Source organism: Felis catus, chromosome F1 (genome assembly GCF_018350175.1).
Source record: "Felis catus isolate Fca126 chromosome F1, F.catus_Fca126_mat1.0, whole genome shotgun sequence".
Classification (NCBI taxonomy): Eukaryota; Metazoa; Chordata; class Mammalia; order Carnivora; family Felidae; genus Felis; species Felis catus.
Window position 1 is genome coordinate 31,336,194 of NC_058384.1, and position 25,071 is coordinate 31,361,264.

The window sequence follows — 25,071 nt, forward strand, 5'->3', positions numbered from 1 at the left end:
CTGCCAAGCTGCCTCCTAAAGGTGGGTAAAACTTGGTCCTGCTCCAAAGAGACAAAGTCTGCAAGGAAGTTAGACCTTTATAAGCCACTACAAAGCAAAGCAGAACACAGCGCTATAACGTAGATACAAGTAACATTCAGTGGGATGTACAGGGGAGTGATTATGCCTCAAGTCAGCCCGGGGCCAGCTTTGTGGGATTCCGAATACTTGGATGCCCAGATTAACCCCAGAGTGGTCTCCTCAAGTCACTTTGGACTTGTATGGGCACTGGCCATTCATTGATGTGCAACCAGCAATTATCACAAACTTGAACAGAAACTTACCGCTTCGAGCAGTGGCCACTGTTTGTAGAGCTCAGCGTTGTTTGTGACTCTGCCAATCATATTTACAGTTGCCCCGAAACCTTTGCTCTGAAGTCGGCCCCACCCCACTGCCGATCACCACTCTGCCGCCTGATCCGCTGGACGGCATTACTTCCTGCTCCAGCCACAGTGAGCCTGCAGCCGAGTAGCGGTTGGAGAAAGGTAAGTGTGGATATTTATTTCCCAGGCATTTACCAAGGGAAATGAGTTTGCACGTGCCATTTACAAGCTACTTGCAAAACATGCAGTAAATTTAGTTGATTATTCCCAGAGTCTAAAACAGTGGTTTTCAATCTTGTCTTTTTCCTCCTTGAGCCCACTCTAAGCCGGGAAAGTCGTCCATAGCTAATCAATCTCTTCCTTTCCCATGTACTAATGGAAAAATAATTCAAGAATACTATTGAGGGGCCATTACAAAGTATGTTTTGGGAGATTAAGTGTACACGTGCTTTAGCAATTAGGGCATAAATGATTCATATTCAAACAGCAATGCATGATGGTCTTTGAGTCTAATTGCTGGAAAATTAAAAGCCAAAAAATACAGTTGAAACAACTATGCAACGCTAGTCGCTTTAACCAAACACATCGCAACTAACTTGATAATGATGAAGCAAAGTTAACAGTAATTATAATTAGAAGCAAGAATGGCAGCACTTGAAGACCTCAACTCACACAGGGCAGTATAGAGTAATGACAAAGCGCCATCCAGAGAAAGTGGGCAAGGGTCCACCAGAACTTTCTCTGAGAGCCAGACTTCTTGGTGGAATATTAAATTAGAATCCTCAATAGAATTTAGTAGCTCGTTGATTCTGGTTTATGAATTCCAAATTAGATTAACCTTTCATAATTCACTTAGCATGCTATTACTAAGTAGGTCTTAGATGTACATAAAAGCAATCATATGCATTTGTAAATAGTTTGTCCCAAAGGACTAACGAGAAGGTGAACTTTCTCAGGTCAGTTTGAGGTCCATCAGGTGTGCCTTGGGTTGCTTTTGAGTATCACTGGGAGCAAGGCTCTGCAACACAGCTAATTGCTATTTGCAGGGGTCTTAGACAAGGCAGGAGTGAGATATGAGAGCCAGGGACATTAATTCCAACTCTCTTGACTTCTACAGTAAAAGTTAAGCCAGGACCTCAGGAGAAAGCAGTGTTCCAACCTGACACTCCCAGTTAAGTTAGCACGGAGGTCAGCGTGACTTGGAAATTTTCACACTTGCTAATTAAAAAGAGCAACCTCCTCAAAGCAATGACGATGGATGCTGGCAACTCCCAGATTTATGATATTCTATTCGTGATGACGAAATTAAATGAAGGCAAGACTAGGAAGCAGTCTGCCAGAAAAATCTGGCTGTTCCAGTCTCCAGAGGGGACAATGCCCTGTTTTTCTACCTCAGAAGAGAACGCCTTACAATTGTAACGCTTTCAACCTTTCAAAATACATTTGTGTATGTTACTTAATCTCCAGCGAAGAGGTATAATTTCTGACATGACCAGAGGGTTTGCAGCTCCCTGCCCTCTTTACTTCCCCTTTGTTCAATATTCTCCTTCCTTCTTGGGTTCATATCCCTTTTAATCAGTCCTTTCTCTCTTGTTCTTTCTGCTGGCTTTCTTAGCTTTAGCAGCTCACTCAAGGCCCTGCTTAGTCTGGATTTTTCAGGGTTACTCAGAGTTAAAAGAGGTGGCTGATCCCGGAATCAAAATCTAATTCAACCTAGATCTGTTGGGTCCTTTAAAAAAATTTTTTTTTGGCTTTCCAAAGGAGTCAAGTAGAACCCTTCATGTAAAGTGACTTCACTCCTGGATAAATGGTCTCAGGTAAGTAGGCTTATGAATTGAGAGTGATCATGCATACATAGCGTAGGCTGTCTTGTACCTCTAGCCTCGAGCTAACCAGCTCGATAAGAGCTTCCATGTATCTTGTGAAATGCAAAGGTCAGTAATTTGAGGAGTGATATGGGTTGACCTGTGTCCCTCACCTCCTACCTCCATCACAATTCACGTGTTGGATCTTAACCCCACAGTCCTTCAGAATGTAGCCTGATTTGGAGATAGGGCCTTTAAAGAGGTAATCAAGTCGAAATCAGGGCATTAGGGTGGGACCTGATCCTATATGACTGGAGTCATCATAGCAACAAGAAATCTGGACACAGAGACACAAATAGAGGGACAACTAGGTTAAGAGATACAAGAGGAAGGCAGCCATGTACAAGCCAAAGGGAGAGGCCCAGAGCAGTGCTTCCCTCATAGCTCCCGGAAGGAGCCAACCCAGCCCACACCATGACCTCGGACTTCCAGCCTCCAAAGCTATAAGAAAGTACATTTCTATTGTTTAAGCCACTAAGTGGTGCTTTTTACAGCAGCCCTAGCAAACAAATACAGGGAGCAACAGAGACAAGGAGACCAATTTTTCCTACCCCTTTGTGGGATTATTTTCAGAACTGAATAAGCTAATAGATGTAAGAGCACTTTGCAAATAGTTTAAACCACCACGAAGACAAAAGGGATTGGTAAAAATAGAGTAGCATTCCCTAGCTACCATATTTTAAACTACCATTTTGTTTGAAGTTTATTTATGTATTTTGGGGGAGGGGGACAGAGAGAGAGAGAGGGAGAGAGAATCCCAAGTAGGCTCCACGCTGTCAGTGTGGGGCCCAATACAGGGCTTAGACCCGTGAACTTCAAATCATGACCTGAGTCAAAATCAAGAGTTAGGATGCTTAACTAACTGAGTCACCCAAGTGCCCCAAAACTACCATTTTTAAGAGTCACCCCCTTACACACATGCATACTTAAATCCCCTTCCCTGATTTATTTTCCTCTATATAACTCTTATCACCTTATGACATAGTATATATTTTACTTATTTATGTTGCTTATTGTCTGTTTCTTCCCAGGAGTGTGAACTTTCTATTTTGTTCATTGCTATCTCTCCAGCACCTAGAACTTTGCCTGGTATGTGGCAGGTCCCAAAACACACTTAGTGATCGAATCATAAATGGATATTCACATCTTCTCCTCTCCATGAGGCCATCACCTACTAATCTTTTATGACAAATGGGTATCTCCTCCCTTAGGAAACCTCCCAAGGTCACTATCCTCTTCCATCCTCTTAAATGGGTTGTTCCCTCATTGCCCTGGCCATATCACACTTCCATGCCTCCCTCACTGTGGGTTCTTGAAGGTAGGGCCCACCAAGACATATGTATCCTGTATCCCAAGCAGATGGCTCTGAACCTGAACCTTGGTGGGTGCTCCATACTTGATTATTGAATGAGCCAATAACTGGGGGAAAAGGGAAGGGCAGAGAAGGATCAGAATTGGCTCACTAGGATAGCAAGTGCTGGTGAGGATCTGGAGGAAAGGGAGCACTGCTGGTGAGAATGTTACTTGGTGCCACCACTACGGAAAGCAATATGAAGCCTCCTCAAGAAATTAAAAATAGAAGTACCATATCATATCGTCCAGCCATCCTACTTCTGGGTATATATCCAAAGGAGATGTAATCACTATGTTGAAGAGATATCTTCTCTCTCATGTTCATTGTAGCTTTATTTATAATAGCCAGGATATGAGGGGCACCTGAATGGCTCAGTTGGTAAAGTGTCCGGCTTTGGCTCAGGTGGTGATCTCTCGGTTTGTGAGTTCAAGCCCTGTGTTGGGCTCTGTGATGACCACGTGGAGCCTGGAGCCTGCTGTCTGCCCCTCCCCTACTCATGCACGCATGCATGCTCTCTCTCACTTTCAAAAATACATAAACAGAAAAAAATGTTTTAAAGAGCTTAAAAAAACAACAGCTAGGATATGAAAACAGCTTTAAGTGTCTATGGATGAATAGATAAATAAAATACTGTATACACACATACACACACACACACACACACTGAAATATCACTCAGTTATAAAAAAGAAGGAAATCTTGCCATTTATGACCCGGATGAACCTAGAGGGTGTTATGCTAAGTGCAATAATCTAGACAGAGAAAGACAAATACCGCATATTTTCATTTATATGTAGAATCTAAAAAAGCCAAACTCATGGAAACAGAGTACGATGGTGGGGGTGCTGGGGAATGGGGAAAATGTAGGTCAGGGCACAAACTTTTAGCCATGAGATGAAGAAGTTCTGGAAACCTACTGTATGGCATTGTGACTCTAGTTAACAAAACTGTATTCTATATTTGAAAGTTGCTAGGAGACCAAATCTTAAATGTTCTTACTACAAACATAACAACAAAATGGCGATAGTGTCCGGTGATAGATGAGTTAACTAATCTCGTGGTAATCACGTCACAGTATTTACATGTATCAAATCATCTCACTGTGCACCCTAAACTTCCAAAGTTATATTTCAACCATATCTCAATAAAGCTGAAACCAACAAAAAAAAAGCAGTGGCTCGCTAGCTACCTGGTAGCCTAGGCTGTGCCCCGTGAGCGGTCAACAGTACTGAGCATTTAAAAGGAAAGCCATCCTTACATACTGTTTTGGGGGCCCCAGAGGAAAAGAGAAGTTAACAGTGAGATGAGCCATGAGGAGGGCATCATGGATCTGAAATAAAAGAAATGAAATTAAAATCAGTTAAGCAGAGAAGAGATAGGCAGTCACTTTAAATCAATCAAAAAAATGAATATCTCCTGGATTTACAGAACAGGAGTCTCATCTGATGAGTATACGAACATAACTGAATACGGAATGAATTCCCCTGGGGCTGGGGTGGAGAATGGGGGTTGTCACCCTAGACACTTTGGTTAGGAAAGGGAAAACTGAGGGGCCTTTGTCAGCCGAGCCTGGCTTAGAGAGTGCCCGCACTGGGGGTGAAGATGGGACTTTCCTGGCAGGTTTTGATGGGAACTAAACCCCAGGGGTGGGGGCAGGGCCCACCTGGGAGAATGGGAGAGCTCTGTGTGACCTGCTCGGTAGTGCAGGTAGTGCCGATGTGGGGCTCAAACATAATAGAGTCACTCAGGGTAGGAATCCTCTGCTCCTGGAAGCATGGTGTTGGCGTTTGCATTTGAAAGGGAAAAAGTACAGAAGAGAAAAATCTGTAAAGGTCGCTGTGCTCTGGGTGAAGAATTAAGGATCTCAGGCTGATGCTTCTTGTCTGCAGAGAATGACCAAAGGCACCACGCTTGACAGATTAACCTACCTGTGGGCTTTCACCATCCCAGGGCGTGAGAGTCATCATTTCGTCCGTTCATTCTTTCATGCAAACATTTTCGAGCCAGACTTGGTGCTAGATTCTGGGGATACAAAAATAAATGTTAACAAGGAGCCCAGCTAAGAACTTTGACCTCCTGGATTTGTGTAATCTAGAACCCAACAACGCAGATGGCCTCTGGTATTCCCCAGGGGGTTAGGAAGGCAGCTATAACATGGGGGGGGGGGGCAGGTGGCTACAAGCCTGATCAAGCAGAGCAGAAGGTTGTTGGAAGAGTAAAATGCCAACCCACTGGAGGACCTGCCTCACAACCTCTTGCTGGGAAAGTTGACTGGGACCCATTAGAGCAGAAATACAGCTCCAATAAGGCTATAGGCACTGCCACTAAAAATCACTTAGAAGAGGGAGCTGAAGTGGAATGTGATTCCATAGGAAGCTCTGAAGTGAGATGGCCCTTCAGAGAGGTCCAGAATTGAGGCGAGGGAGATGTGCCTTTGTAGAATGTCATTGGGTGTGGGCCTCCCCCTCCTGGGAGGGAGAATACTTGGGCAAGACAGTTCCCTTTGGGGGAGGGAAATTGCTGGGGAGGGACTCAGCGATGAGCTTTCAGCAGGCGACCTCTCCAGAAGTTGGGGGGATTTGTTCCTCAGCCCCGGAGGTGGGGATCTGGGTGGCACACCACAGTATCCGCTATGAGGGAATATAACACAGTAACACAAAATACGATGGGCGCCTGGCTGGCTCAGGTGGAGGAGCATGTGGCTCTTGATCTCAGGGTCATGAGTTGGAGCCCCACGTTGGGTGTAGAGATTACTTAAATAAATAAACGAACAACTTAAAAAAAATACAAAGTGTGATGTGACACCATGGTGCTGGAAGGCAGGTACAGGTGCAGTAGAGTGAGCTCTCAGAAGGTGGAGGGATCACATCTGAAACAGGGAAAAGGGAAAGCTGCCTGAGGAAGTTGAGGTCTCTGGGTCTGTGCCAGCCTCCTACCCTTGCCTCAGAAGAGCAGAGGTGATGGACTTGCATGCTCCCAGCTGCTGGGGAAGGAGAAGAGAGCAGGTGAGAGAAGAGATGTCCGCAATTGCCTCCTTCCCCAGCACTTTCAGAGCTGCTGTCCTAATTCTCAATCGCTTCTAGCTCCAACGTTCAACGGGCCCAGCACTGGTGAGGGCTGCCCTCAGGGACCTCTCAGATATGTCCACGGACTGCCCTGATGGACTTGATTATCCTGCCCTAGCTATCCCTGTTTGGTCCAGGTCATCCGAGAATTCTGAGCTAGACGGCACTTTCCTCAGACTGTGCCTTCCGTTTTCACTTGTTTTCGTTCCTATCAAGTCAGACTGTTCTTCCCTTCTTCAGGCGGGGTGGGGGGTCAGGTCAGTGGACCTAGAGCCACCTTCCTGGGATCAGAATAGATGGAGAAAGGGCACACTGCTCCACCCTGGCGAGTCGGTGGGGATTGTTACCAGTTTTGAGATTTATCCTCTTGTTGAGACACCTCCAGGCTAACGGAAACAGCTTTTGCATGGATTTACTCCCCAGCCAGCATGTCTCATGGCACACTTTATAATTCTGGTGTTATGCCCCTTTAAATTCTCCATCATAGGCAAGGCCAAAAGCTGGTGTTTATAAGCCGAATTATGAATTCTGTCTCAGGGCTGTGCATAAATCTGTATACTCCAACATACAACTTTCCATGTCACAGTTCAAAAGTATTACTTCAAGTAGGCAAAATTAAACAAAGCGAAGCACTCTAGCCCCTATTCCAGATAGCATCTCATTTTCCTTAACTGTGTAAAATACAGAGATTGGTCTTAACAATCTTTATTTGCTAGGCCTTTCCATACTAAGGGCCACTGAATCATATTTGCTGAAGCAGCTGATTGAGGCTGTATACTGGGAGGTATAACAGTTATCTCTTGCTGAATAACAAGTTACTACAACATTTAGTGGCTTAAAATAACAAATACATATTATCTCAGTTTCTTTAGGTCAGGAATTTGAGAGCAGCTTAGCAGGAGGGTTCTACTCAGGGTTAGTCAGGTGTCAGCAGGGGCTACAGTCATTTTAAGGCTTGCCTGGGGTTGGAGGATGCACTCGTATGGTGGCTGAACTCATAGAGCTGTTGGCAGGAGGTCCCTGCTCCATGACACGTGGACCTCTCCTCGTGACATGGCAGCTGGCTTCCCCCAGAGCAACGGATCCAAGAGAGAGCAACCAAGAGGAAAGCCATATGACTTAGTCCTGGAAGTAACACAGTTATTTCTGCCATACTCTGTCCATTAGTAGTCACGAAGTTTGGCCCATAACCAAGGGGAAGAGAATCAAACCCCCTTCGCCGACTGAACGGTGGTTGATCAAAGAATTAGTGGACCTAATTCAAAGCCACCACAGAAGGGAACGCGGAGGAGAGTTGTACGAAGCTACAGGGTGAGGCTGGAGCGAAGCTGTGAACTGGGGGCTCCTTCTGTTGCCAATGCCACCCACCTCAGTGCTCTCACGACACCCATCCTCACTTCCTTGGCCCAATGTCTCAGATGTAGTCTCTCCTCCCCCCATCAGTCCGTCCCATGCCCTACGTTATCTCTTCCCAGAGATATCCGTGCCCCTGTCAAGATGGTCAGGTACGCTGACATACTAATCCTCTCCCAGGGAATGCCAGAATCTCATTAGAGCCACCTGCCTCTGCTGTGAAAGTAAAAGCTATCTTCTTGGAGGAAGAATGAATTTAGAGGGGCAACTCCCAGGAGGACATTGTGGGTGACTGCCCGGTGTACTCACAAATATAGGGCCTCTCACACACCTGGGGAGCCGGTGTGAGGCAAAGGACCAAGAATAAATGTCCAACATGCCATGTTTCCCCAAGCCTTCTCCGTTCCCTTCTAACCTCTGTGGTGGGATAAGCTCCCGGTCCGGCAATGGCTCCTTCCAGGAAGGTCCTTCCTGTCAGCTTCTGCTTCTGATCCTGCATTGCGACCACAAACCCAAAAGAGATGCCTCAAGCCCCTACTGAGTGAGCACAGTTCTGCTCCCTGAACCCCCTTGGCCCTCTCCCACATTTCCTCTGTTAAGCTGAACCACCTCCCATCCCAGAGTAGACATCAGACTCAAACCGGATGCTTGGAGTCCTTCTGGGTTGGGCCTCCTGTGCCCCGCTAATAGCTGTGTACTGTCTGGGGCCAACCAGCCAGGCCTGGATCCAGTGGGAACACAGGGAGCTGAACCTGCAGACGACCAGTAGTTTTCAGATTTGCCTTCAGCACTTGGTTCCAATCACCAGTTGATAGAATAAGTCCTGCTGGTGTTCTTCAGGCGTCCAAAGAGGAGGTGGAGGTAATCTAACATCTGGGCTGGATCTCCTCCTCTGTCCCTTGCTTCCTCTCCTCCCCCTGACCACGTGCAGGCTTAGGCTCTAGTGACCTCTAACCAGACGATTGCAAGGGCCTCCCTACTGCTCTCCAGGTTCTGTTTGGTACACTTCAAATGACACACTGCTTCTGGCTCGCTCATCCCCTTATGTCCAACAATGACTTTCAGCGGCTTTTGACTTCATCTCCCAAATTAAGTGTGCATTCTCTTCCCTAGTTTTCCAGCTGTATTCCCCACCACTTGACTTCCTGTATGTGGCTATCCAGCCAGATGAATTGCTGGATTGTTTTCAAAACCTATTCCGACATTTTCCCACCTCTGCTCATTGTTCTCCCATCTGTCACGTCTTCCTTTCTCAGCTTACTTCCCTTTCTTCCTCTTTCAAATTTCTTCTCACTTTCACTTCAAGCCATGTCTCTCATAAACAGATATAAACAATTCTGACCAAAATTTTAGCAAATCAAATCTAACAGTATATAAAAGGACAACACATCATGACCAAATAGGGCTCATCCCAGGAATGTAAAGTTGGTTTGGCGTTGAAAAATCAACCATCACAATGCATTGTATTTGTTTCCTATTATTGTGTATAAAATTATCACGAACTTAGCAGTTCACAACGATGCAGATTTATTATCTCACAGTTTCTATAAATCACAAGTCCAAACATGGCACAATTAGATCCTCTGCTCAGGGTCTCACTGGGCTGAAATCAAGGAGTTGGCCATCGCTGTAGTTCCCATGTGGGGCTTTGGGTTCTCTTCCAAGCATGGGCTAGCCCTCTTTCCATAGCCCGTTTTATTTTAGAAATACTTGCATTTTTGCCTTATCCCCACCACAGCCCCTGCCCTGAAGGCAGCAGCTGTCTTCACCATCCCGGTGTTATGGAATTCAACGGCAATGTCCAAGTGTGCTGGTACTTTCCTTTGCTGCTTGAGCATTTTGTAACAGTGAATAAAGAGAGAGTCATTTCACGTTGTATATTTCTACCATTTTGCCACAGAACTTGTCTGCAGTCCTCTCATTTGGCAGCCCTTTTCCCAGTCTGGTAGCCAGCATTTCTGGCAGCTGCTGGGCACGGCTTTCAATTAAATATGGCCATCTGTGAAAGGTACACTGCCACACAGCTCATTACTGTACAAGAGATGGTGATGGGAGCAACAATTACTATTACTTATTTACCATCTAATGGGCCAAGGCACCTTTTTTTTTCGTACCCGAGCAGGGGTCTACCATATCTAGATTAAACTTTGATTTTAAGAAATTTCATCAAATTGAACAAGGCACAGGCATATGTGAGAAACTGGAACAAATACCCATACCCCCAACTGCTCTCCGTTGACATAAACTTCAGAGTGGATCTAGACCGCCCCCACCCCCTGCCTCCTCAGCTGTATCTACTTTGAGACCTTTTCTCCTTTTCATTTCTGAGTGTTGGGGGTAGGCAGGATTATGGCTGTGGGAGCCACCAGGCACTCTCCCTCCCTTTCCCCTAGAGATCTCTAGCTGGATGAAATAAGTCAGTCAAGGAGGCTCACGTGTACAATACTAGTCAACTGCTCAGACTTTGGAACCCAACTGTCTGGGATTGAATCTTAGGACGTGTTTTTAATATTTGTACCTCAGTTTCCACAGCTGTAAAATGGGAATAGTAATAGTACTTATTTCATAGGCTTACTCCAGAGACTAACTAAGTTAATTCATTTAGAACAGTGGCTGGCACACAGTACTCAGTAATAAAGGTTAGCTATTGTTATCTCTAGGACTGTTGTTCTCAACCCCATTTGCATATTCAAATTAATTGGGAAGATTTTGAAGAACGCTGATGCTCAGAGCAACACCATTGACATTTTTGGTCAGATAATTCTTTGTTGTGGAGCGGTCCTGTCCTTGTAGGATCTTTAGCAGCATCTCTGGCATTTATCTGTTAATGCCAATAGCAAACCTCCCCCATTCTCAGTTGTGATAACCAAAAATGTCTCTAGACATTGCTAGATATCCACATGGCGGGATAATTTTACCTCAGCTGAGATCTACTGCCCCAGATCAATGAAATCACAGTCTCTGGAGATGAGGCTTGGGTATGAGTCTTCCCAAAGGCAGATCCAGGTTTTGTGGGCTTGAAGCTTATAAAATTTGGGGGCCCTTCTTTTAGAAAAATAATAAAAATTTAAAAATTAGATCTGGAAGTGAATATTCATTTAGAATGAGTAAATAATTTACAACAAAATACTTGTGTCTTGGAGATTCATATCCCTTTCTTTTTTTTTTTTTTATTTGAGTCTATTCATTTATTTATTTTGAGAGAGAAAGAGTACACGCACATGCGCGTGCACGAGCAGGGAAGGGGAAGAGAGAGAGGGAGAGAGAGAATCTCAAGAAGGCCCTGCACTTAGTTCAGGGCTCAAATCCACGAACCATGAGATCATGAGCCAAAATCAAGAGTTGGATGCTTAACCGACTGAGCCACCCAGCCCCCCCGCCCCATACACCTTTCTTTTGAGATCACAGTAGACAAGTTACCAGCAAAAAATTCTCTATGACAACCTGCTTTCTCTCCCCACCTAGAATACTCTACACCTCCCACTGCTAACAGACACCCTCAAGTTTAAGCATCTTGAGCAAGTGCTATGGAAAATCTGTCTCCAGGTCTTTCCTTGCTGCAGCATACTGCTTTGGATAGGGGCCCGGCTGGGCAGAGAAGGCACAAAGCCCATGAGGCCTAGTTACCTTAATCACAATTTCAGAAAACTTGGCACTGGAAGGTAGGTTGGAGGCGGGCAGGGAGTACAGCTAAATGAAATTGAGATTGCAGCAAAAAACAACTCAAAGTCTGGAGAACAGTGACCCTGGCCATGAAATGCATAGTTCCAACCCGCTGACCTTTGATTTGCAGCCTCAGCACCGAGGTCCTGGTCGGGATACGTGTCAAAATTCAGGACTAGGTGTGCTGAGGGCCAAGCAGTGAGACATGTGCCTCACAGATCAACACGATCACCCTCTGTGCATTCCTCAGGAACACTGAATCCCAGGTCTTCCCAGAAACTAAAGAAACAGGGCAATGGTTACCCAGCAGCCATAACTAGGGGGTCCGACTCCAGGTGTTAGAGACTAGACTTACTTCTGAACTCCATGAGATGAGGTTATGGGGACAGACTAAGCCTGTAAATACCGAAACCTGCTATATACTGAATGTTTGTGTCCTTCCCCACCCCCCACCCCTCAAATTCATGTTGAAATCCTAAATTCCTAGCGTGACGGTATTAGGAGGTGGAACCTTTGGGAGGTTCTAGGCTCCACTCTCACAAATGGGATTAGTGCTCTTATAAAAGAGATCCCAGAGAGCAACCTTGCCCATCACTGTGAGGACACCGGGAAAAGACGGCTTTTCAACGAACCAGGAAGCAGGCTCTCACCAGACACTGAGTCTGCTGGCACCTTGATCTTGGACTTCCCAGCCTATAGAATTGTGAGAAATAAATTTCTGCTGTTTATAAGCTGTCTCATTTATGGTACTCTGTTATAGCAGCTGGAATAAACTAAGACAGACTCCCGGCCTCAGTTAGGATGGGCTCCAGCCTGGGTGTGAGGAGCAGCAGCTAGAACTGGGTGCAGGAGTAAGCTAAGATGTGCTAGGAACTGGGGAGGAAGAGGAGGAGGAGGACACAGATGCTAAAGGTGGTTTGCTTTTGAGGGAATTCAATATCAGCTTTTCATACTTTTGAATGTAAATCTCCATCAAAATATTATTAATAATTGATAAGATAATATCCTATAAATATCTGTCCAGTTACCTCACAGGACTGGTTTAAGGCTACTATTAATATTTAATAAGGCATGATACCTTATTAAAACTTCATGATTATTTAAATCTACTTCAGAGCTGAAGTGAGGAATAAAGATAAGTATATAATGTGCCTGACACATAAGTGATATTTATGAAATAGTAATTATTACTGATGCTATGAATTAGAAACACATGCTCCAACTCTGAGCCAGGCAGACTTGAGTTCATGAGACCTTGAGCAAGTATTTAAAGTTACAAAACCTCAGTTTCCTCATCTATCAATCAGGCAATAGTTCTTACTTCATAGTGCTGCTGTGAAGATTAAATGTGATAATGCTATGATATTTAGCATTGTGCTTCTTATGTAGTAAATGCTGAATATACGTTGGTTATTATATTAATGCTTTATGAGGCCCTCTTCACTATGTTTTTGTTTGGTTTGTCCCTGATGTCATCCCATATACTGTTTCCTTGTTAATTAGGCCACATGTCTTCCCCTCTCCCCCTCTTTTGGAATATCAATATTTTTGACATTCTGAAATCGACCTGGAAAGATTCCTTCCTTCTGATCCTCACTGAGTCTTTTTTCTTTACTTTTTTTCCCTTTAAATTCTCTAGGTCGCCTCTCTTGGCCATTATTGTGTTAATTTAGAACACTCTTGATACACAACCCATTATTCAAAGCCAGTACATCTTATAACTTGGAAACTCTTGGTTTCATAACAGTCATGCCCTTGACACTAGGTTCATGTCTGCAGCAGTTGTTTGCTCCAACCTCCCACCTCCCTGCCCTTAATCTCTCCATTACCATCTCCATTACAATGAGTGAGAACTCAGCATTGTTTTTACATTATCTTAGTGGTACCTCTCCGCAGGTACAGGGACTCAGATGGCCTTCCCTCACCTGTGGCTGTCATCCTACCTTGTTGTCCAATCCTTCTCAAAGCCTGTTTTCTCTCTGTGTGTCCTCTTCTTTACAGTTTCCACTTCTTTATGAGTCTATAAGAATGTGATTTAAATGTTGGCGCCATTTACTAAACTCCAGCTTCCAAATTAAAGAATACGCTTAGTGACATGACTAGCAGAAAGATAGAAGTACACTATATTATATATAATGATTATATTCTCATTAGCTATAAATTGAGATTTTGCACATAAAATTTTACCCTAGATATCCTAGGGGAGCTAACTACGTCCCATAGTAAATCCTTTTGCAAAGCACATAATCATCCACTAATTTGTGTTTGTACATAAAAATGTGAAAATGTGGATATTGTGTCAGACCTATTATTCATTTGGGATTCTGTCTCTAGGAAGAGTTTATGAAGATTGTAGCTATCAGACCTACCTAAAAGTTGAAAGAAGCCCTACAGCTTGCAGCTTTTTTGGTCCCTTAGCCGTAATTTTTAAAGTGATGATATATGAAAAATAAATACACTTCTGCGTAACCTAATGAATTAATCATATTTATTTATTTCTGTTTCTTCTGAAATATCACTAAAATGTTAAGGGGGGATTTAAAAAAGATACAAATCCACAAAGAAAAAGAAAAGAATGGGGACCACAGCAAATGAGGGATGTCAACAACATTTTATTGTTGATGGAAAGTGGATAGGTGATGATAAGTGGCTTAGTAGAGAGGAAGTCCTAGCCAAAGCAATTAGACAAGAAAAAAAATCCCAATCAAAATCTCAGCAAGTTATCTTATGAATATCAACAATCTGAATCTAAAGTTTATGTAGAGAGGCAAAAGACCCAGAATAATCAACCCAATATTGAAGAAGAAGAAAGTCAGAAGACTGGCACTACTCAACCTCAAGGCTTGTGATAGAGCTATAGTAATCAAGACAATGTGGTATTGGTAAAAGAATAGTGAGATAGATCAATGAAGCAAAATAGACACCCTATACAAGTAGACATACATTGATCTTTGACAAAGGAATAAAGACAATGCAATGGAACAAAGATAGTCTCTTCCATAAATGTGGAACAACAGAACATCTAGGTACAGAAAAGTGAATCTAGACACAGACCTTACACCCTTCACAAAAATTAATTCAAAATAGATCAAAGACCTATATGTATAACACAAAGTTATAAAATTTCTAGAAGATAACATAGGAAAAAAAATCCAGATGACCTTGGGTTTGGTGATGACTTTTTAGGTACCACACAAAGGCACCATCCCTGAAAAAATAATTGATAAGCTGGACCTCATTAAAACTAAAAACTCAGGGTGCCTGGGTGGCTCAGTCAGTTAAGCATCCACCTTCAGCTCAGGTCATGATCTCACAGTCTGTGAGTTAGAGCCCCACCTCAGGCTCTGTGCTGACAGCTCAGAGCCTGGAGCCTGCTTTGGATTCTGTGTCTCCCTCTCTCTCTGCCCCTCCCCTGCTCATGCTCTGTCTCTCTGTCTCAAAAATAAAAATAAAAACATTAAAAAAATTTTTTACATGTTTAAAACTAAAAACTCATGCTCTGTGAATGACAATGTAAAGAGAAAGAGAAGACAAGCCAGACTGGGAGAAAATATTTATAAACAACACATCTGATAAAAGATTGCTATCCAAAATATACAAAGAACTTTAAAACTCAGCAAAAAGAAAACAAACAACCAAATTAAAAATTGGGCAAAAGACTTGAGCAGATATCTCACCAAAGTAGATATGCAGATATTAGTAAGCATATGAAAATATACTAAATATCATGTGCATTATGGATTTGCAAACTAAAACAATGACAGCCACTAATACCTATCAGAGGTACCACAATCCAAAACACTGACAGCACCAAATGCTGGTGAGGATGGGGATAAACAGAAACTCTCATCCACTGATGGTAAGAATGTAAAATGGCACAGCCACTTTGGAAGACAGTTTGCCAGTTTCTTAAAACTAAATACATTCTCACCATACAATCCAGAGATCATGCTTCTTGGTATTTACTGAAAGGAGTTGCAAACGTATGTACACAGCAAACCCTACACACAGGTATTTATAGAGACTTTATTCTTAACAATTTTTTTTTCAACGTTTATTTATTTTTGGGACAGCGAGAGACAGAGCATGAACGGGGGAGGGGCAGAGAGAGAGGGAGACACAGAATCGGAAACAGGCTCCAGGCTCTGAGCCATCAGCCCAGAGCCTGACGCGGGGCTCGAACTCACGGACCGCGAGATCGTGACCTGGCTGAAGTCGGACGCTTAACCGACTGCGCCACCCAGGCGCCCCGAGACTTTATTCATAATTGCCCTAACTTAGAAGACACACGATGTCCTTCAGTTGGTGAATCAATAAACTGTAGTACATCTAGACAATTATGTAATATTATTCAGCACTGAAAAAGAAATGAGCTATCAAGTCATGTAAACATGGAGAAAACTTAAATGGGTATTACTAAATGAAAGAAGGCGATCTGAAAAGGCTACATACATACTGTATGATTCCAATTATGTGGCGTTCTGGAAAAGGCAAAACAATGGACATAGTAAAAAGATTAGTGGATGCCAGGATTTGGGAAGAGGGAGGAATGTACGGGCAGAGAACAGGGGATTTTTATGGCAGTGAAACTATTCTGTCTGATACCACAGTGGCAGATATGTATCATCATACATTTATCAAAACCTATGGAATATACAACACTAAAAGTGAACCCCAATATAAACTATGGACTTTGGGTGATTAATGATGTATCAGCATACATTCATTGATTATAACAAATGTACCACTCTGGTGCATGATATTAATAGTGTAGGAGGCTGTGCATGTGTGAGGGGGTGGGGGGTTATAGGTTATAGGTTCAATTTTGCTGTGAACCTAAACCTGTTCTAAAAATAAAGCTTATTAAACAAACAAGGACAATGTGCACATATGAGAATACATATAACATTAATTAGTCTTTAATATAGCATCTACTTTACATTTGTCTCTTATTTCCTAATACATAGTAGTTATTGAAATAAGGTGTGTCTTTTTGAAACCTTAAGGCTCAAGCCAAACGGTCTTCCTAATGCTAAATGCAACTCCAGACACCTTTTATCCTCTTTGGCTTTTAGGGCTTTATTCACAATGCTAATCTCAAACATTAAAGGCATTTTGCAATCAATCTTAGCTTCCCTGAGAACCCATTATAAGCCAAATATTTTTCATTAGGAGAACACATAAATAAATGTGAGAATTCATTCCACATGGTATACACATACTATATGGTCATTGAAATAAATTCATTGGGGCGCCTGGGTGACTAAGTTGGTTAAGCATCTGACTCTTGATTTTAGGTCAGGTCATGATCTCATGAATTGTGAGATTGAGCCGCATGTCGGGCTCTGTGCTGACAGCATGGAGCCTACTTGGGATTCTCCCTCTCTCCCTCTCTCTCTGCCCCACCCCTGCACGCATGCGTGCTCTCTCTCTCACTCTCTCTCAAAATAAATAAACATAAAAAAATAAGTGCATTTAAAATGTATATTTAGACATTGTGTGTTAGATGATTACTAGATTACACGATTACTAGATTACATGATTACTAGAAGTGCTAGGTCTTGAAAACATGGTTAGTGGCAACACCAAGTGTACATTATTGTATATAGTATGCTATTTTTGCATCCATTTGTATTTATTTATATTTTTAATGACATCATTTATGCAAAGTATAAAAACACAATAATAGTAACCTATGGGAAAGGAAGAAGGAGGGTGGGTGGGATCGGGGCAAGAACACTGGGACTTCAACTTTATTTTCAAATTTTTCAGAAGAATCTTTTATGAGACTTCTGGTTTTCTCCTGAAGGGTCCTGCGGGGTAATAGTTCCTTAAGTTTCCTGGACATTTTGGAAGGTAATGCTCTCATTTGACATGAAGTTGCCCTTTCAATGTTGACAGGCATACCTAATTCTGACATTCTGAAATTTGTGAGCTTAATTTGCTCATTCTATCTTTACCATTGCAATTTTATCATTAAAAATTTTTTTTTTATTTAAAAAAATTTTTAATGTTTATTTATTTTAGAGACAGAGCACAAGCTGGGGAGGGGCAGAGAGAGCCGGAGACAGAATCTGAAGCAGGCTGCAGGCTCTGAGCTGTCAGCACAGAGTCCGATGCGGGGCTCGAACTCACGAGCTGTGAGATCATGACCTGAGCTGAAGTCGGAAACTTAACCGACTGAGCCACCCAGGCGCCCCTACCATTGCAATTCTATTGGTGGTACCCATATACGGTATGTTTAGAGCTTATTAGACCTAGGATTAAATCCTAGTTCTATCACTTTTTAGTGGCTTGGTGTCAAGTTAAGTTATTTAATTCTGTTTCTTTGTCCGTAAAGTGGTAGCAACAAAGACATTCCTCTCTGGCTGTGAGGCACTTCGTGGTGACTGACGTGGAGCTGGTCTCAAGAAATGCCAGCTTTTTAAAGACTTAAAGCATAGTCTTTCTTAGTCTTCAAACTACTTGTAGAATGAACGAATGAATTAATGAAGGAATGCATGCATGCATGCTAAGAGAATTATATTGTCTACAATGAAGTAGGTATACTAAGAGAGCAGCCCAGGGATTTTTACATGAAAACATAAGTAATAGAGTAAAACAGCAGTTAGAGTTCATGCCTAAGTGTGTTTTAGAGGTAATGGAAAGATAAGTGAGCACTTTCAAGCACACCATCGAAGGGGAAGCTGATATGTCATTGTAAAACGTGTGATGCAAGAAACTAAGTTATCTCTACTAGCCTCAAACTACCATCAACAGCACGGGTGTGTCCCGTTATGTTAAATGATACATCACATAGATTACCTGCATTAACACAGAAGTCATGATCCAGAGTTAAATGGGTGCAGTGGTGCCTGGCTGGCTCAGTTGATAGAGCATGTGGCTCTTGATCTCAGGGTCGTGAGTTCAAGCCCCAAGTTGGGCATAGAGCTTACTTAAACAAACAACAACAACAAAAATCAAAGAAATGGAAAGGAGAGGTAGGGAACTGTATAAGTTTAAACATAAAGATAGGATTTGGTTTTGGATGTAACAGCAGTGTGTTTAATATATGATCTTCTGAAGTTCCTAGGCAATGGACAGATAAGCCCTTTAACAAACCCACAATCAGAAAAGCCAGAACAGTAAAAGTCCTGATCCCTTCTCTGACCACTTTAGGTTCTGAAGCCTCTTTGGAACAGAAGGTGGCTACTATAAGTGTGGTCTATCTCACCAATAAGAAGCAAATGGGTATCATGCATCTCCTCTAGAGGAGATATTCTGAAAAGGACACATCAGCTATGTGGGATTCTAGCCAAAAATACATAACCCAAATCTAATCACTAGAAAACATCAGTCAAACCCACAATGAGGGATATTCTGTAAGATAATTGGCTTAAAAATGTCAATGTCATAAAAAAACAAAGATAGGCTCAGGCGCTGTTCCAGATGGAAGGAGACAAAAGAAATGTCATACTAAATACAATATGTATGTGGCCCCTGGAGTGGATCCTGTATGGGGAAAAAAAAGTTGTGATAAAAGGCATATTGAGGCAATTGATAAAATTGGAATATGGATTGTATATTAGATAAAAGTATCTTATCAATGTTAAATTTCCTGAATTTGTTAACTGACCGGTGCTTACGTAGAGAGAACATCAAAAAAAATTTTTTTTATGTTTATTTATTTTTGAGAGAGCTCTTGGGGAGGGGCAATGAGAGAGGGAGACAGAGGATACAAGCCAGCTCTGTACCAATAGCAGGGAGCCCGATGTGGGGCTCAAACTCATGAACCATGAGATCATGGCCTGAGCTTTAGTCGGTTGCTTACCCACCTGAGCCACTCAGGTGCCCCAAGAATATTCTTATTTTTAGGAAATACACACTGAAGTTTTAAAGCGTCAAAGAGGTATGATATATAACCCACTATCAAATGATTTAGAGAAAAATTTTCTAGATAGAGACAAATAGAGGAAAAAAGAGAGTAATAGTGTAAAGGTAGCAAAATAAAAATTGATGAATCTTTATAAAGCCTATATGATGTCTTGCTGCTGTTTTTGCAACTTTTCTGTAAACTTAAAGTTACATCAAAATTAAAGGTAAAGTCGGTTGAGCGTCCGACTTCGGCTCAGGTCACGATCTCATGGTTTGTGAGTTCGGGCCCCGCATTGGGCTCTGTGCTGACAGTTCAGAGCCTGGAGCCTGCTTCGGATTCTGTGTCTCCCTCTCTCTCTGCCCCTGCTCTGCTCACACTCTGTCTCTGTGTCTCAAAAAAGTGAATAAACATTAAAAAAAATATTTTAAAAGTTAAAGGTAATTTTATTTATTTATTTAAAACAATTTTTTTTAACGTTTATTTATTTTTGGGACAGAGAGAGACAGAGCATGAACGGGGGAGGGGCAGAGAGAGAGGGAGACACAGAATTGGAAACAGGCTCCAGGCTCTGAGCCATCAGCCCAGAGCCCAATGCGGGGCCCGAACCCACGGACCGCGAGATCGTGACCTGGCTGACGTTGGACGCTCAACCGACTGCGCCACCCAGACCCCCCAGTTAAAGGTAATTTTAAAAAGTGCCCATGGATCACCTGAATCAGAATACTGGATGGAGTACAGGTGTCACTACAGATGCAGACACATGGGCCCTGCCGCTGACTTCTGAAGTGGAAAGTCTGGGGGTAGCGCCTGGGAATTTTCATTTAAAAAAGTGATTCCTGGTGACTGTTAGTTTGAACACCACTGGAATGGACTTGAAATCGTTTTCTTAGCTTCATCAACAAAATGCCTTGAAGAAGAATATTCCTCTTCCTGCACCTAATAGCTAAAATGTATTATGTGCTTATCATATGGTAAGGACTGTATATATTTTCTCCAATTCTCACAATCATTTCTGTGAGCTACTATTTGCTCTCTTTACAGATGAGGAAGTAGGGGCATAGAAAGGCTAAGTAAATTGCCAAGGTCACATGCTGTTAAGAGAGGGAGCCAGGGTTTAAAATCTAAGGACAGACTGTCTTCAGGGCCACGTTCTTGCCACTACACTATTGAGCCCAGCTGGGAAAACACATGTTCAGATTATAGGCTTTGGCTACCATAAAACTGACATGTTGTTTGTCTCCTATAAATTCAGTCCTTAATTGCATATTAAGGAAGGACGCAGTGATGCAGCCAAAGCAATGAGCCTTATGATAAGGCATGGAAGTTCCCCTGCCAGTTCTCCATCCTGGTGACAAGCCTTGGCTCTGTGATTAAGATAAGGCCACAGCCTGTTTGTTCTTCCAGATCACTATTGTGACTTTCCCATCCATTATGTAGATCTTCTTCAGTCCACAGGTACCAGGCCAGGGAAGGTCTGGAAATACCTTCACCAAAACCAGATCCACTCTCAGCTTGAGAGGGTTTCCTCAATGAGGTGAAATGCCATAATAGTTTAAAACGTTTAAAATTTTTTTTTTGGGGGGGAGAGAGAGAGAGGGTGGGGGAGGGGCAGAGAAATAGAGGGAGACACAGAATCCAAAGCAGGCTCTGAGCTGCCAGCACAGGGCCCAACGTGGGGCCGAACTCATGGACCGTGAGATCATGACCTGAGCCGAAGTTGGACGCTCAGCTGACTGAGCCACCCAGGTGTCCCAATAATAGTTTTAGACTAAGAAAAATTATCATCAGGAATTATCCCTGATGAAACCAGGGAAATGCCGAGACTAAAAAGAGGTAGGTATTTCCCAAGGAAACTGCACAGCCGGCCCTGCCTCCTCTGGTCCAGGGCACTGCCACCTCGCTAAAGCTCAATCCTCTGTAGGGGAAACAGCCAGCCTACAGAAGAAAGCCCCAGGAAGCAGCTGGCCCCTCCCTGGACTCTCAACAATAACCCTGTAACAGCACTGCTTATATGGACAGAGCTGGACGAAAAACCAGCCTTCCAATTCTAAATCCAAGGAGGTCTTTCCATGAAATCAGGCTGTGTTCTAAATGAAAAAGATAAACACTGACAGTTGTTTTCAGTCATGATCTCATGTATTTTCATAGATGGATAAGTGCAACCCTGTGGTCAAAAAACAAAACTGTGTTTCTCAGCTGCATTAATTGAAATGTAATGTGTAAAGAATTAGTGGTGAATTTTGTAATTGAGGACTCCTCCTTTCTAACTGGAATAATGAAGAACTTCCAGCAAAAAACACATCTCTATTTTGAAGGGATTGAAGATCCACCTCCAGCTTAGTCCTAACATTGTGCAGTTGTTGTCATCCCTAAGAACCTTCAGGTGGCAGGTGACCGTGATCTTATCTACTGAAAACCCTAAGGAATCCACACAAAGAAACTATTACAGCTAATACATGATTTCATCAAGGTCCCAGGATACAAGATTAATACACACACAAAAACGTTTTCTATATACTCACAATAAAAAAAATCTGAAAATGAAATTAGGAAACCATTTCTATTTACAATAGCATCAAAAATAAAATACTTAAGAATAAATTTAATAAAGACATATAAAACCTATACTCTGAAAACTACAAAATACCGTTGAAAGAAATTCAAGAAGATCTAAACAAATAGAGACTTAATATGGACACCCCCCCCCCCAAGTCCCAGGGTGCCTGGGTGGCTCAGTTGGTTAAGTGTCCGACTTCGGCTCAGGTCATAATTTTGCAGTTCGTGAGTTCGAGCCCCATGTTGGGCTCTGTGCTGACAGCTCAGAGCCTGGAGCCTGCTTCAGATTCTGTGTCTCCCTCTTTCTCTGCCCCTCCCCTGCTCATGCTCTGTCTCTCAAAAATAAATAAAACATTAAAAAATATATATTGTACACTCCCCAGGACACCTTGGATGCAACACAATCCTTATCAAAATCCCAGTGGTTGTTTTTTCAGAAATCAACAAGCTGATCCTAAAATTCTTCTGGAAATTCAAGGGACCCAAAATAATCAAAACAATATTGAAACAGACAAGTGAAGATGAAAGATTCACACTTCCCAATTTCAAAACCTACTACAAAGCTATAGTCATCAAGACAATATGGTACTAGCATAAGTAGAGACATATAGATCAATAGATAGAATTGAAGGTCCAGAAGTACACCCTCACATTTATAATCAATTGATTCTGACAAGGGTGCCAAGGCCATCCACTGCAGAAAGAATAGTCTGGGACAACCGGAGAACCACATGCAAAAGAATGAGGTTGGACCCCCCACCTCACATCTCATACAAAAGTTAGCTCAAACTGGAGAAGCTAGAGCTCAAACTCTTAGAAGAAAACATAGGTGTAAATCTTTGAGATCTTGGATTAAGCCATGGTTTCACAGATATGACACCAAAAGAACAAGCAGCAACAGCAAAAAATAGATAAATGTCACATCATCAAAATTAGACATTTTTGTTCTTTGCCATCAAGCAAGCAAAAAGAAAATCCACAGGACGGTAGAGAATACTTGCAAATCATATATCAGGTAGGGGACTTGTATTTAGAATATGTAAAGTACTCTTACAACCTGAATATAACAAGACAACCCAATGTAAAGTGTCTGAATAGATACTAGTGGCCAATAAGTGTATGAAAAGATACCCAATATCATTAAACATCAGGAAAATGCAAATCAAAACCACAATGAGATATTACCTCACGCCCATTAGGATGCCTAAGAGCAGAAAGAGGGAAAATAAAAAGTTTTGATGAGAATGTGGAAAAACTGGAACCTTTACACATTCATTGCTGATGGGAATGTGAAACGGTGTAGCCATTTTGAAAAACAGACTGATAGTTCCTCAAAAGGGTAAACACAGAGTTACCATATGACCTAGCAATTCCACCCCCGGGAACATAACCAAGAGAACAGAAAACACATGTCCATGCAAAAACTTGTGCATGAATGGTGATAGCAGCAATGATTCATAATAGCCCCAAAGCAGAAACAACCCAAACATCCACGGGCTAATGAACTGGTAAATACAATGTGGTATTACTTAGACAATAGAATATTACTTGGCGATAAAAAGAAACACAGTTCCAATCCATTCTACAACATGGATGAACCTTAAAACATCCTGCTAAGTGATAGAAGCCAAACACAAAAGGCCATGCACTATGTGATTCCATTTATATAAAATGCCTGGAAGAGGCAACTCCATAGAGACATAAATAGAAGAGCCATTTCCTAGGGCTGGTAGTTTGGAGGGAAATGAGGGAATGACCGCTAATAGATATAGGGTTTATTGTTGGGGTGATGCAATGTTCTAAAATTGATTTTGATGATAGTTGCACAACTCTGTGAATATACTAAAAACTGTTCAACACTTTAAATGGGTGAATTATATGGTATGTGACTTGTAGTCAATGAAGCTGTTTAACATCTATATGTGCCTATATATACCCATATATTTGTATATATGACCATATATTTATATCCATACATTCATAAAGGACCTCAGGTCTGTGTTTTTTCTTCCTTTCCTCTCAGTAAGAGCAGTTGCTCGGTAGGTACTCTTCACTGCTTATAAGTTTAATGTTTTAAAAATAGTAACACAAAATGAGGAAATTCCTAGTAACTCTTTCACTTACTGAGCCTGAGAAACATGAATTAAAAGCTCTGTAGATCAAAAGCGCTTGAAGGTGGCTGCAGATAGGTTTCCAGTTGGGGTGTAAAGAGACGACAAGGCCTTCTGCTGAGACTCAGGGGAGAGAATGCCAATTAGAAGTTTAAGATAAAGAGGGTATTGTGTTTGAAATGAAACAGATGGAGGCGCCCAGGGCGCTCAGTCAGTTAAGCATTGGACTCCTGATTTTGGCTCAGCTCCTGATCTCACAGTGCTTGGGATCAAGCCCCACACTGGGCTCTGAGCTGACAGCAAGTAGCCTGTTTGGGATTCTCTCCCTGTCTCTCTACCCCTCCTCCACAGCCTCTCTCTCCCTCAAAATAAATAAACATTAAAAAAAAAAAAAAAGAAATGAAACCGATGGTACGGAAGCTGATCATGGATATACAAAAGGATTTCCAAGTGGCTCAGAGAGCCTGACTGAGTCCAGATGCCATATTGTACTGGGCTGTGTGCTTTTTTTCCCACTGAGCCCAATATCGTCAATATGGGTTGGACAACAAATGGATTTAGGGCCCATCCCTGGTTTTGCAGGGCAGGTGTAATAAGAATATGACCAGGAGGGCAAGTTGAGGGTACTAGTTGGAGTGATAAATGAGGTGAGAGATGCTCAGTGAGAGAGGGAGTGGGGGACAAGGGAAGAGTGGGGGGTTCCAAGTTGGGAGGGATGGACAGAGCTGGAAGGACAGGAGGTCATGATCAGAGGCTGGAACAATGGAGCTTAAGATATCATAACTGAAGCAGTTTTGGGTGTTGACAAGGTCCAAGGAGAGCCTGAGAGTGCATTGGTGGTGGGTAGGTGCTATAGAATCCCTAAATATGCATCCTTGGAGCTGCTA

At 42.5% G+C, this 25,071-nt stretch overlaps 2 protein-coding genes across 8 annotated transcripts in view; one reads left to right on the plus strand and one right to left on the minus strand.

Moving 5' to 3' along the window:
• Window positions 1-25,071, minus strand: part of LOC123382888 (translation initiation factor IF-2-like) — a 64,289-nt gene that overhangs the window by 24,439 nt on the left and 14,779 nt on the right. For 2 of the 7 annotated variants that reach the window (XR_006592014.1, XR_006592017.1), the window contains exons 2-4: window positions 13,606-13,682; window positions 5,510-5,603; window positions 4,844-4,911 (exon numbers count right to left, since the gene is read on the minus strand). The gene's annotated coding sequence lies outside the window, so the exon portion shown is untranslated. Of the gene's footprint in view, window positions 1-4,443; window positions 4,912-5,244; window positions 5,348-5,509; window positions 5,604-11,323; window positions 11,942-13,605; window positions 13,683-25,071 lie in introns of those variants that run through there. The other 5 variants (XM_045049189.1, XR_006592015.1, XM_045049188.1 and 2 more) reach the window with 5 other exon arrangements.
• LPGAT1 (lysophosphatidylglycerol acyltransferase 1) overlaps window positions 378-25,071 on the plus strand; it is a 115,654-nt gene continuing 90,960 nt past the window's right edge. The window contains exon 1 of the mRNA XM_045049186.1: window positions 378-524. The gene's annotated coding sequence lies outside the window, so the exon portion shown is untranslated. The remainder of the gene's footprint in view (window positions 525-25,071) is intronic.